The 13381-nt window shown below is 40.1% G+C and overlaps 1 protein-coding gene across 1 annotated transcript in view; it reads right to left on the reverse strand.

The window, feature by feature from the left end:
- LOC124181735 (forkhead box protein O) overlaps positions 1-13381 on the reverse strand; it is a 118525-nt gene that overhangs the window by 12807 nt on the left and 92337 nt on the right. The window lies entirely within an intron of this gene.

Raw genomic sequence — 13381 nt, forward strand, 5'->3', positions numbered from 1 at the left:
AGACAGACGGGCAATATATGTTTCCACTGGTTAAAATCCAGCGTCGCAGTTTAGTTCGTTATAATTGTTACGAACGCGTGAAATTTTTCCCAGTATTGGCATGGCGTCCAGTTTGGCCTTTGTATCACGGTGGCAATATCAATCCGAGAGAGGGGGGTTAAATGTAATTATTTCGAGACCAATGAATATGTGATCAAGAAAGCTCTCGTATCGCATCATCTTGGTTGGTTGATTCTGAGGACAGGCAAATCCGGTGTCGTCCGGATTATACAATGCTCCAAGGCGAAAGGCAATGACAAGCTCACATCGCTAACTAGACAGTGATCACTCATCCAGGATTTTCCAGGCGTTGTCGTTAATCGTAGGTCAAAGTTCCCGGACGAGACGGGTGGACCTGCCTGAATTAAAAGAACCACAAACATCCGCGGACTGCGGGAGAGCGTCTTCGGTGAATTTCTCCATTGCTGGAATCTTGGATTCACAAGTAATTGTAGACACACATATAACGAAATACGCTAGGGAAAATCGGACACCATTTACCACCCGGCTGCTTGTTGCGCCGCGTCTCAATCGATCCGGCGGACATCGGATCCCGTCACAGAAACACCGGATGTGTGGCAAGTAGATGTGCAAGTTTGCCCACAGACCGCTCTGGCTTCCGTCCTGAACACCAAGATCGGTGGCAGCGGTAATGTAACCGTGACAACGTGCTGTATCCAATGGCGGTTCGGGGCAAGGGGCGAGAGGATGGATACAACAAGGCGAGGCGAGGGATGGTAAATGGAATTCCTTGCCGTGTGTGCCGGTTGTTTAGCTTGTAAACACTTACGAGGCTTGCCAGGAGAGCAACAAGTGCTCTTTGGCTGGCTCACTGGCTGGCTGGCTGTCAGGGCGAGGGGTGCAAGCGGGTGATTCGCTCGCTCTCTGCCCTCTTCCGCTTTATACCTACTTTGCTCCTCACTCTGGCAACGGCGGTAGACCTTGCCTTATCAGTTGTTCAACGGCGTTACACGAGTCCTCTTAACCCGGGTCAAGGGTTCTGGATTTCTTTCTGCGGGTTGCTCTACACTTGGTGGCTTTCTCGATATCGGAGAATTGTTCAGGTTTCAATCCTGAGCCATGGAGGCGGATCAGAATCAATTTAGGAGACCAGTATCTTCTAGTGATCATCGATGACGGTCACAAATGAAATCAGAACTGAGTTTATTTCAGAACTGTAATAGCTCAGTCAGCCGAAACCTTCGATTGACATCCCGAAGAAGACAGGGTTATTCTAGATTTTATCACTGAGCCATGGAGGTGAGTCAGAAGTCTTTAAGTGAACCAGAATCAAGTGAACCTCTCTTAGTGATCATCAATGGTGGCTAACTTCTATACTGTATTAGCATAGTCACATTCGCCGAAGAATTCAGGTTGAAGGAGTTGAAGGGGTTGAAGGGGTTGTTGGACTTTTCACTACTGAGTCCAGAAGGTAGACGTCTAAGTGATGCGAACAGTTCACTTTCACACCGAGAATCGTTGCCGGGTGACAATTTAATCAAGAATGGTGGAATAACTGGTTGATGGTTGAATGGTTTCTGGACTGTCTCGTCAAATCCGAAGACGGGTGGCAGCCTCGCATCTGTATGGATATTCGCCAAGTTTAAATTGCGTTCGGAAGCCTCGGCGTTCTCCTCCTCGATTTGTTCTTTATTTCTGCACAGGGAGTTTTAAGCCCCGCTGTACGAAGGGGAGTTTTGGTCCAGGAAATGTGGGATTCACCATCGATAAGTTGGGGTGCCGACCGAGTCAACTTTCCTCTTGATTGACGTTCGGTTATTGTCCATTTGCATAACTCCAGCAGCCGTCCCGCCCCTCTCTCATCTTCCTTCTCTCCCTCTTCCTTTCTTCCTTTCTTTATTTCCTTACTTTCTTACTCTGCGGCCACCCCCGTGTCAAATCGAATTTGCCTCATTTGCCCCGAAGCACAGTGACTTCCCACCCCGCAGCCGGAGAATCTATTAGAATAATTTTTATGAATCTAATTTTAAATTCCGGCGAACGAAGTTACTTTACTGTCACGCTGTCAGCGGCTCCTTATTAAGTGGCCTTCGCGCTTCTCGCCCTCTCTTGCGTGGCACCTGCAACCACACCTCTCCGGCTCTTCTCTCTCTCGCGCTCTTCTCTCGTTCTCGCTTTTTTCTCTGGCCCATTGGAAAAGAATAATTTAAATAATTTTCTACCTAATTTCGCAACGCTGCTTGTAGAGGAGCGGGTGGACGAAAGGGAGGAGGAGGACGAGGAGGGATTCGCCTTAGTTTTTAAATTGTCTAGAGCCGAGGGTGAAACTTTTCTTTCTTTCCTTTCTGCTACCCACCTTCACTTCTTTGAAACTCCAAAGCATAGAATTAGTCTACCCAGGGGCATAAATCTGTCAATATACTCGTTGCTGGAGTCACGTATTCAGTTTTTAGCTGGAGGACTAATTTCTATTACGGGTGTTACGATACCCTAACAGCGGTCAATTCTTATTCTTGACTTTCTGCGAACGTGCGGTCTGTAGTAAGAAACATGCAGGGAAGTGAGAGGAGTATCAAAATTATTTAAAAAATTGTTAAAACTCGTCAGTAAATTCTTGAAATTTTATTTAAAACAGTTTATCAATATCGACGCCATCTGTATTGAACTTTCCTCACCTGTCCTTCATCTGGATGCCATCGCAATATCTTCACAGTTCGAATATGTCACGAAGAATTGAAGCCCCATGTCAATTGAGGTCAATATATCGATTATAAGAAACGACGAATACATTCCCTGCATAAATACGTTCCATCGTTGTGTGCGATCGCTCTGCTTTCTTCGCATTTCGACTTCCAAATTTCACTGTACGGTTCAAATCAACCCCTGATGCTTTCATTATAACTTTCCTGGAGCATTAGCAGTCTTTACTTTCTCGTTTAATCGTCCACAACAAACGTGAATTGACCATTTCCTTAAATTTTTCAGCTTTAAAATTTCCTAAACTATTTCTCCTCTCCTATCTGATCCACGCTTTTTCTCTTTTTCTGCAACAACTATACCAGCGCATGTTTCACTACAGAGCCCGGGATTTTATCCAGAAAACCAGTTTGAAATTTATGTCGTACATAATATGTCCGAAGTCTGGATACACCGGAGTTTTCTTAATGGAATTTCGAAGATAATGGGGCGCGCAAGAAGGCGAGACTTGTGCCCCCGCCCCTTAATAACAGCAACAAATCCATTTCAATGTAATTTCGGTCAAACTTTCGTTTAAACCTCACCTTAAACCATCGCGAAATTGAATGGACAAAATTAAAACGTCTTCTCTCACAATATCGCGGAGAAACCGTTTATATACTTTTATTATACTTCTTTACTTCATTCTCTTCATCATCTCCCTGGCCTCGTCGCTCTTTATCCGACACAGCGACTTTTGCTAACCACTTCTTACATTTCAATTCCTTTATTCCTAAAAAGTAAATCGATACAAGTAATTTTAGTTCTAATCGTTATCGCGGTGAAGTTCTTGTAACAACTTTCGTTTTATACCACGTTACAAAAAATGGATTATAAAATAATCATCAGTTCTGCGATTGTTACACGAAAAAAAAAAATACATACGACACAATAATATTTCTCAACACTACGAATTTTCGCAACAGCGAGAAACGATTTTTACCATAATTCTATACACGCGACGACCTTGATTTTGGTGTACAATTTCCTAGCTTAGGAGAAAAAAAAAAAAAAAAAATCTAATAACTTGGGTGTGAAAATCGAAATGAACAAAGAATTGCGCAAATGGAGGAAATAGCTAATCGCGAATAGCAACTCGCACATTTTCAGCGAGACGAACTGCGTCATTGACGATTTCTCGTGCAGTTCTAAAGCGCGAGACTTTTCATATATACCTAGGCGGCTGTGAGTCGGACTGACTGCAGAGATTGAATCCGCCAAGGTTGTCTGGTTCGAGTACCACTCCCACGTTTTGGCACTTCTCGTACATGCACGCGCACCTATATGCATGTGTATCTAGACGCGATTTATACGGAAACTTTATAATGCGATACCGCAACGAAGAGGTAAGACCGCTATGAAAACATGCATGCAATTATACGGCTATCCGTTTCTTTTCTTTCGTTTTATCTTTATTCATTTTTATTTATTCTTTTTACGTCGCAACTTCCTTCTTTTATCTTTTGCGTAAATTTTTCCACCACGCTCGGTCCATAGTTCGATATTACTCTCACGGCTTTTATTTCTCCTCATTGTCAGTGCGGAATCAATGGAATAAGTGGAAACTTTTTTCTTACCGACAATTTATGCAAAATTTTAGTACAGATTTATACCGCTGTTAATAATTCACGCACGAATGTTGCACGAGATCTTTTCGTTGGTGCATTATTCTGCAAATTACAATCAGTTTCCTAGACAACAATTAGCATTGATTTAATTTGATCTAATTTTTTTTCCAACACCGTGCACTATCGAATCAGGTTTTATACAACTTTTTGCCACATATTTCACAAATCGTATGACGTAAATACAAAAGCCAACGAACAATCTTGAGTTACGCTTTGAATCGTTTTTTTAAAGTTAATTATCCCCAGTTTCCACACTGTCGTAACCTTGCAGAAAATACTTGAAACTTCCAAGAGTCTAATTTCGAAACTTTAAAAGAGTCGCGATATTTCCTGCACAGCTCCCGATAAAATACCTTCGTATTTCCAGTTGGGCCCGTTCGACACGTGTCTACTGCTATAATAATCCGTCACCTTGATACTGTATACGCAAGGACTGTTCCGCAACTAGAATGATGATAATTATGCGAGGGGAAAAGAAAGATTGATATTTATTATGATTCTATGATAATGCGCTCCGCCGATCAGCCGCTCGTGCAATTCTGTGCCACGTGAAAAATAAAACGTACAAAAAGAAGCGGACAAAATAGGAAGTAGGAGAAACAGAGTGATAATACATTTATTCCACGTATTTCTTCATGTGTTCGATGTGATTTTTCACATTTCCGAGATATGATCGAAATTCGCAAGCGAACTGCTATCGGTATGGTTATTATTTGATTAATTTTTTTTCTTTCAAATTGTATAAACATAAGTAAGTGGTAAGATGAGGGCAAACAGGTGAGAAAATCTAGGAAAATTTTTCAAAACGGCTTCATTAATGAGATTGATTGGCCAAAAATCGATACTTTACATTATCTGATTAAGTGATATTTCACATCGATGCTTAACTCCAAATCGCTTGACAATTAGTGAAAAATTCAGTAAACTTGTTCTATTTCAGTCTACGTTGCGATTTCATGTAAAATACTGTTTTCATCAACAGATTCGCTGAAACGCTTTTTTTTTAACACGCTGGCATCGTTGAATATTCAATTCTGCAAAATTGCACCGTTATGCATTACACGATCAACAATAATGACGATACCGAATCGACTACTGAAAAGAAAAGAAAAATCGATATCGATGATTTTATTAAAAAATACTCGTCCGAATAAAATTACCAGTATTGGATTAAAATCGAACAAATTTACCACACCTGCGAAAATTTTTGTCGATATTCGAATATTATTCATACAAATTCCAGTATTTTCTATTCATGATACATTACCGTCGAAGAGCTCAGCTCGACAGCTTGAGAATGTAATAATTTAAAAGATACGCAATACAGAATAATATCGTAATAAAATGACTAAAGAGTATCGCCTTCCAGCCAGGCAGCCTCCTCGAGTCTGTTTCGAATAATTTCTAAATTAGAGAAACAAGTTGGTAGCAGTTGCGAATAATTCCGTTTAACGTTGATCAAGGTGTACGCATATATGTATACAGCGTATATATACGGTATATTATATAATATACATATAAGACAGGATGCAGATGTCCGCGTCGATGATTATCGGATTTTCCGAAGCAAGAAGCGACGGCGACGTCGACGTCGACGACGTTAACAGCCCGTTAATTACGCGGCCTGACTGACTGACTCCCGCTCGGGTTGCTTATATACTGGTTGCTGCTCAGCAGAGAGGCGCAAACTTTGCGCGCAACTTTCGTGCCGTCGTAGGGGTTGAGTAATTAGCATATTTATTAACCAAGTATATAAGGTGTATCAGCTCGAGTCACGGTTCTCTTTAACTTTTTACGCGCTACGCAAACCCGTCGCGATGTACATCGGCCGTTTCGCAAATTTGAAATCTTTTTCTTTATAAGTCTGGGAAAAAAGGAAATAAATAAATAAATATAACGCGGAAAATCAAATTAAATCTTATTTCATCCGGACTCGCTTGTCGTCGAGTAACGCGAATTAACCGCCATTTCATTTTTGCATGCTTCGTTACTTTGGAAACGGAATTCAACGACTTTTCTGTGACGCAAAAACGCGGGTAACAATAATTCGCGAAGCCCGATATGGGACTTTGCAGGCCGCGTTCAGCGTGCCAAACCCTGGCCGATAATTGAACGTGTGAATTAACCGTCCTCTGACGCTTTTCGGGCTTCCTTGTATATGTATATATATATTTCTTGCCCCTCTAGATCAAATTTTTTATCCATGTATGATATCCTTGTACAATATGAATTTTGAATCATATGGTTCAAACGAATTTCGTTTCTGCAATTTACGTGATTTTTTATATTTCATATATCATATAATACAACATAGAAAATGAAGACTCTTTGTCGAAAAAGTTGTACGAAATTTTTTAATCACGCACAAAATTATACGAGAATTTACCAAAAAGAGACTAAAAGAAAACTGGGATCTAATCATTAATGCAAGATATTGTGTGTAATTTAACCGCATTGAAGAGTAAATATTTTTTACTTGACAATAAATCGATTCGCTTGTAATTAAATGCGTTCATATTATATAGCGATGAATGATTAATCACTGTAAAAAATGAACACGAGATTCTCAAATCAGAAAAATAAAAACCCAAATGAAAGAATATCATCGACAGCTTAATCAGCGGGGTCGTAAAGTGATAGTGAAAATTATAAATATGGTCAAGGAGGTTCGTTTCGATAAGTTGTTGTCGTAGTACGAAATAACGAGTATGACTCCAAGTTTCATATTTATTTCTCATTCAAATACATCGTCATAGAATCTAGAAATGGAGGGGAGGGAGAAGGGGGATTATTCGTATTAAAAATGATCAAAAAATGTTTATAAACACGCGTCTTTCAACTCTGGCAGTACGATACCCTCGATCAGCGGAGGAGTCTAAACCTCCTTAAACGTAATATCGTCCATATATGTATATTATATACACATGCACATACGGCAATATCCTGATACGCAGGAAAACATTTGAAACGACTACGTCCAGTTTTGATTCATGAGCAAGATTTTCTTCAACCGAGTTCCGTCCGTTTCTCTCTCTCCCTCTCTCGCTTTCTTTCCTCATTCCCTCACCATTACGAGACTTTGAAAAGATTCCGACTATCTTTCATTTCCGCTTCGCTTATCCTCCTCCTCCTCCCCCCCTCCCCCTCTTCGCCCTTCAGCCCCTCCTTCCTCGACTGCGACCCCTTCTTCCCCGGATCCTCTACCCATCGTCGTTTTGCGAATAGTTTGCACCGGACATCACTCAACGCCGATGGAGCGAATCCTCTCTCTTGATCCTAATTCTTCCCTGATTCTTCACCTTCTTTCACCTTCCGTCCTCATTTTCTTTAATCGCAAATTTCGACAATTTTTTTTCTCCTTTTCTTTCCTTCGTCGCTCTCTTTTTTACAGTGGTAAATTCCTCACTTGACGAGAATAATTATTTCTGGAATCCGTCGGTATCCTTCTTTGAGTATGTACAAACGTTCGAACTTTTAGAAATTATCTTTGCTCGCGTAGACGATAAATCTCTCGTTTTTATTTAAAAAAATTTCAAATTCTGAAAAGAATTCAACCTGCGCTTGCAATCCATTTTGTTCTTTACTATTTGGTTTATTACGGATGCAACTTTTCTCTCAGTTTCGCAGAATGTTTCGTTTGCATCAATTTCATACTTTGACAGACGATGTCGATTAGCCAAGATCAGAAGCCTGGTAATACGTAGAAGAGAGGAGAAAGATAGTTTTGCACCGCATGGCGTTGATGTGGTTAATTTGAAACACGTTACGGGTATAACGCAAGTATCTGGTATTCTAGAAATATCTCGCAAACACAGGCGTAGAAATGATGATAATATTTCGCACGGTACAAACAGAAGCGAATCACTGCAAACTTGCAATTAACAGCTTGCGTTATACATAACGCAAACTCGCGGCTACAACTCGATATTCCCGTACAAACACGAAAGCGGAGTATTAAAAGCTACGCGAGAATTTTCAACGCGTGAAATGATGTCGCCTTCCACAAAGTTATGCAAATACTGTCAATTTTTTTCAATCATCACTGTACCAAACCCTTAAAATAGATTTATTACTAAAAATATTTAATACACATCTCGTGCGGTTAGAAAATTACATAAAAATTATCGTTCAAAAATATTTGAAACGATGTTATACCCTGCAGAGATGAAAAAAGAAAAATTTCTCGTTACTTTCGTACCGAAAAAATAATAAATAAGGGAATAAATCGAGTGTTTTGATATGATAGATTACAGTATTTGTGACATCGGATATATCCGAAGAAAGAAATTGTCGCATATATGATGTCTTTGACAAAAAAAAAAAAAAAATCTACGAAACGACAGCGGGAAATCCATTTAAACGTGCACTCTGTTTCGGTATTCGCATCTCCGACATTATATACTGATACACATATATATGATAAATTTCGCGGGATGACACCTAATACCGCATGCAGCGACGGCTGGAGTTGATATTGCGGATGTAATAGACTCTTAGTTTCGCAACTGCTTGCTGCGTATATATTTCGCAGTTAACGCGTGTGTTTTGAGTTTCTATATATATACACACACACACACATATACGTGTAATAAACAGCGAGTGGTTATCACCTGCAGCGTGTGCAAAAAATTGTGTAAGTGGAATAGAAAAAAAAAAAAAAAATAAATAAACAAATGAATAAATAAATTCACAAACAAGTACGATAGAAGAGGGAAAAAAGATTTCAATTTTTTCTAAACATTTCTGCGGGGAGATAAGAAATACCTACACAATTTAAATATTATATAAATACATACAGCGAGTACATATGCGTGTGTGTGTGTGTGTGTGTGTAATACACGACGTACGCACGTATTCTACGAGATTTCGTAGAAGAAGAAGAAGACACAGCTGATTACGTGATTTTTCTTTCGAGTGAAATAAGCTGACTGCTGCCGCTGCGGTATCTCCACAATAATTCTGCTGCCTATGTGCATATGGACGCGATACTATATGTATACTCTCGCTTATCCATGCGACGGACGTAAATTACACGACCTACTTTTCCCTTTTGATGGGCTCATGGAAATAGGGAAGAAAATCGTTCTCCCGACGACAAAGGGCTAGAGACGTCGCTACCGCGTATAAGGCATTATACTGAGACAACGGAATAACCCTCATCCTCTTCCTCTTCCTCTTCGTCTTCCTCTCATTCGTATTCTTCTTCTTTCCTTTTTTTTTTCGCGTAAGCGTCATTCCGACAATCTCCCGGTTTCCATTATGAAATTGTTGAATTAGGCAATACGTATGCAACAGAGACTTCGGTCTTCAATTCGGATGAAACAATGAATAAAACGAAGAATAAAAAAATATACGATGTGAAACCGGGTTTCAAAAAATCATACGTGAAAGAATCGCGGCTTGATGCGGAGGGTAAAAATGAAAACAGGCAGTTTGAATAAAACGGTTGTGAAAAAAAATAAATAAATTTGATTGTTACTCTCTGAACGCCATCAAAGTTGAACAGATAATGTAACGTGACTGCTGCAGTCTAAAATCATTACAAATCGGACTTACTAAATTGAGATTTCTGGTTTTCTGATTCGTTTCAATTTTGAGGATATATTATTCCGATTAAATTGAACTTGATTTCACAGAAAAAATCGGACTCGATATTTTATTTCAAAAGGAAAAGGAATACCTCTCCAAGAACAGAAAACAATACGTGCGTTAAGTTTGATTCCCCGTTACGTTGAACAGGAAAATCATTGATAACTGCGCAGCCGATGACTGGGGAGGGTTGAGAAGAATCGCGGGCTTGTATATGTATAAATATATGTATATATTCCCGCACCCCATAATCGGATGCTTCGAAAATTTGTCATAGTTCGTTTGCCTGGTTTAAGGCATGAAGTTTGCGGCGATAGGCATATAAATATCGATAATAAAATACGAGGAAACCGAAGCAGACACGTGGAATAGCGCGTTATTATCATCATCGTTATAGTTTCGCAGATTTATGAACGGATCTTTCGCCCCCGCCGATACTGCAAAGATTCCTCTCGTTTCCTGCGCCACAGTCGCAACCTTTTCTCGTCTCGTTTTGCCTTTACGTCATTGAAGATGAAGAAGAAGAAGAAGAAGAAGGATATCCAAGTAAATTATTTTTGAATAGTCAGACAGGTATTTAAAAGAGAGGAGGATGAACGAAGAGCTTGAAAGATTTAGAAAATCAACCAGGTAATGTTATTACTTATTAGTTTCCCCTAACTGAGTTCAGTCCCCGATCGTACAAGTTTTCCTCCCCCGACAAGTTTTACGGTTAAATTAAGTCTGCATATTTTTACGTCAATCTTTGTCAGACCATTTCCCGCAGCCTCTTCCTTTAATCTTTTCTTCTTCCTTCGTTCCTCTCCTTCCTTTCATTTCGAGACTGATTGTGAAAAATCCACGAGATTTTCTTATCCTTCGACGGTGGCGAAATTTTTTTTTCTCTTTCTCTTTCAATTACGCGGATCCGTCTATCTTCGACATGTTCGAAGAACTTTGAACATATTTATACATAATATTAGGATTGAATAATTTCGAGCGAATAGCAAAAATCAGAAATTCTGAATGTAATAAATGAAATGAATATGCAGGTTTAACGGAACAACCCGAATAATTATTGTTCTAATCACTTTTTTTCTCTCTCTATCTCTGTTGAATCCAAGAAAAAAACAACGTTTCTTTCGCCGTATTTTGTGAATCGAACGAATCGATTCTCCGTGTTTAATTGATTATACACAGACATTGTCGCTGAAAAACGAGAAGAGGGCGGGAAGAACAATTAAGAAAGAAGTACTCGGAGTGGTTTCGGGGTGAAATAAAGGGTTGAACCCTCGGTTCGCGGGCCTTCAAACCTCTGCGCCATAAACTCGAACTTTGACTAGAAGTCAGCGGCAGCTACTCCGCTAGACGCCGGTGGCGCCAGCAAGGGCCGACCCACCCCAGAATCACCCTGCAGGCTGTTTTCAACCCCCCCGACACACTCTTTCTCATCCCACTTACCGTTCTCCAGAAGCGTCGCAAGAATTATAAAGTTCGCGGAACGCGAAGAAGTGGCGCGCCGAGTCGCGTCGCGGTATCAGCGGATGGAAAAGCTGGGTATGAGCAGAAACTGTGCAGAGATTCAAGAACGGCACCCGCTCGACTAGTCAGCGTATCCCACTTCCGCCACCCCCTTCGTATGAATTCTTTTCTCTACTATTTTTCCCAAAAGTGATAGAAGAGTGCCGCCATATTGGTACAGGGAGGGAAGGTTCGAGGAAAGGAAAATCTGAGAAAATCCTTCATCCGTACATTTCAAATTGCATCTGACTTTTTTTTTTTATTTAAATTTTACTCCAGTAACGTTTGATTTCTTGAAGGTATTCCACTTCCGGTTTCCGTTAAAAACGAAAATCCGGTCTACAGATTCCATACACTCAATGGACGAAGAAAAAGCCGCTAGCGATTTTTACTTGTTCTCGTTTACCACGAAGAAACAAATCTCTATACATCGAAATGAACCACGTTTCATTGTCGGATATGTGAGTGATTATGTGACAAAAATACAACATTGAAATCGGAAATACTTTGGGTGTCCGTTATGTTTTTGAATTTTTACCACGAATATACAAGTCTTGCGTACAGAAATGAAATACGAGTATCGGTTATAATGTGATCGAAACCGATAATCGGAATTGGCATAGTTAATTTTAGTTTGTCTGCAGGACGAATGACTTTGAAAAAAATCGATCCGATAATTGATTTTGTACCTAAATCTCTTCACCTCCTTTCGTTATTCTTATTTCTGTGGTAAGGTATCCGTTCTAGTATCTCTCTTTCTCTCTCTCTCTCTCTCTCTCTCTCTCTCTCTCTCTCTCTCTCTCTCTCTCTCTCTCTCTCACTCTATCTCTCTCTCTCTGAGTAACAGAATATACGTTTACATTGCCGCGGGAAAATTTGAAAGTCTTATAGGTAACGACGAGGAACTTTCGATTACAAATGTAACATGCACAGAGGTATAATCGAATAGGTTATATACATACACGTCATACACATATATGTATAATGCACAAGTTACATACGGGTTACAAGAAAATGTTAAATAGATCGACTCTGGCGTGGTGTATGAATACGTATACGTGCGTACGGTAAAAGAGAATTTGTCAAGATGATAATAATAATACGTCTGTGACAAAAATAAAATCAAATAACACTCTAATTGTAACACACTCATGGTCTGAAGTGCAGCACGCTAGCTTCGTTAAACAATGCTTGCATGCTCGATACACACAAGTTTGCCGTTTCTCCGATACGGTTTAGTTATCTGAACGAACGTATCACCCTGTTACAATATCCATATAAAATGTATACGGAACGTCGTACAAGCTCTCGAGTATTTTACACACACACGCGCACAGACTCGATGCTGTACGTATCATATATGTAAGAGTATTATGCGCATAGAGCAGTCTTCGTATCATATCTATGTATCGCTGATGAACGTTAACTTGACCCGACGCACGATCTACGTATCGCTCTTCCCCCCCTCCCCCCCCCCCTGCCGCTAAGAAAAAACGCCAGTGAATTCCGTTCACGACGTACGTTCGTATGACGTCACGCTCGGCACCAACCGGTTACGCAATTCTTATAATGTCTGACCGCTTGAAAGCTCGCCGATACTCTGGGTTACAACTGACTCGACATCATCGGCATTCCGCCCTCCATCCCTCCATCCCTTCCTCCTCCTCCTCCTCCTCCTTCTTATCAAACTATCGATTCGTTAGTAACAATAAGTCACGCGAGTTTATCCCGATTCGCAATATGAGGAAAATCCGATCGACCGACTCGTCGAATCTTCAGAAAATTGAGTAACGGATGTGATGTATACTGTATTTATTGTTAGTATAAAATACAAAAGCTACGCGTTTGCGTGCATATGTTATTCTTTGAATTTACGCGGCAATTTTCAACTATGTAAACACGCGATATATATATATATATATGTATAT

This window comes from Neodiprion fabricii, chromosome 4 (genome assembly GCF_021155785.1).
Source record: "Neodiprion fabricii isolate iyNeoFabr1 chromosome 4, iyNeoFabr1.1, whole genome shotgun sequence".
Lineage (NCBI taxonomy): Eukaryota > Metazoa > Arthropoda > Insecta > Hymenoptera > Diprionidae > Neodiprion > Neodiprion fabricii.